Genomic DNA, 983 nt, shown 5'->3' with positions numbered 1-983 from the left:
TCAAACTCCAAACCTGCAGTTTTTGTAAAGGAAACTTCCATCCAATATAAACCTGATTACATCACTGAGACATCACCAAAGTTATTTTCACAGACTTGAAAAACATTTATGTGTAAAATCTTTGCCCCTTTAATAAATCTTTGCTTCTCAGTGCTGCAGACCACACAGTCAATTATGAACCAGTCTATGTTGTTCATTGTCCACTACATTTTTTATAGGACCATAATCAACACATGAAAAGAAGGAAAAATACTTTTTATTTTGATGCTTTCTTTCCTTTCTGGGACTGTCGGTTCATCTAATAAATCTTATTTTACAGCAAACATTTTGACTTTCTGACTAAAACACAGGTGTAACCAACAACAGCATGCACAATATAAGCACACTGGAACAGTTTTGCCATTATGGTCATGACAAATAAATAAATTAGAAAGATGAATAATGTATTATGTTATTTTGAAACAGTAAAATGTTCCTCTTGCCAATTTAAACACACAGGCCCATCCCTCTCCTCCCCCCTCACACACACATCTGAGCTGTGATGTACGTCGTTATGTTGGAGGCGTAAAACAGATGAGTGTTGAACTTCTCTCCACAGGGACAGATCTCTGTGTCCTGTGAGACAACAGCCTTATTAACCATATTAATAGTTAACAGAGTGTTACAGCTCCACCAGGACACAGAAAATGCTGAATTTAGAAAGACAAAGTTCTCATTAGAGTTAGTTAGATAATCAGCAACCTTCATCTGCAGACCTGCACTTTAGGTTTATTTCAGAGCATTGCAACATAATAATGCTATAATAAAATCCCTTAATGTCTTACAATGTGTCTGTGGTGTTTAATAATGAGTCTATATAGACTTAAAGGACCAGTGTGTAGGATTTAGTGGCATCTAGTGGTGAAGTTTTACTCACTGAACACTGCTTGTGTGTGTATTTGATGACCTGGTAATGAAAACGGATTAAAACATACCTATGAATA

Source organism: Morone saxatilis, unplaced genomic scaffold, assembly GCF_004916995.1.
Source record: "Morone saxatilis isolate NCDOM2014 unplaced genomic scaffold, NCSU_SB_2.0 Contig11, whole genome shotgun sequence".
In the NCBI taxonomy this organism is placed as follows: Eukaryota; Metazoa; Chordata; class Actinopteri; family Moronidae; genus Morone; species Morone saxatilis.
Note: the sequence above shows the minus strand (reverse complement) of the source record.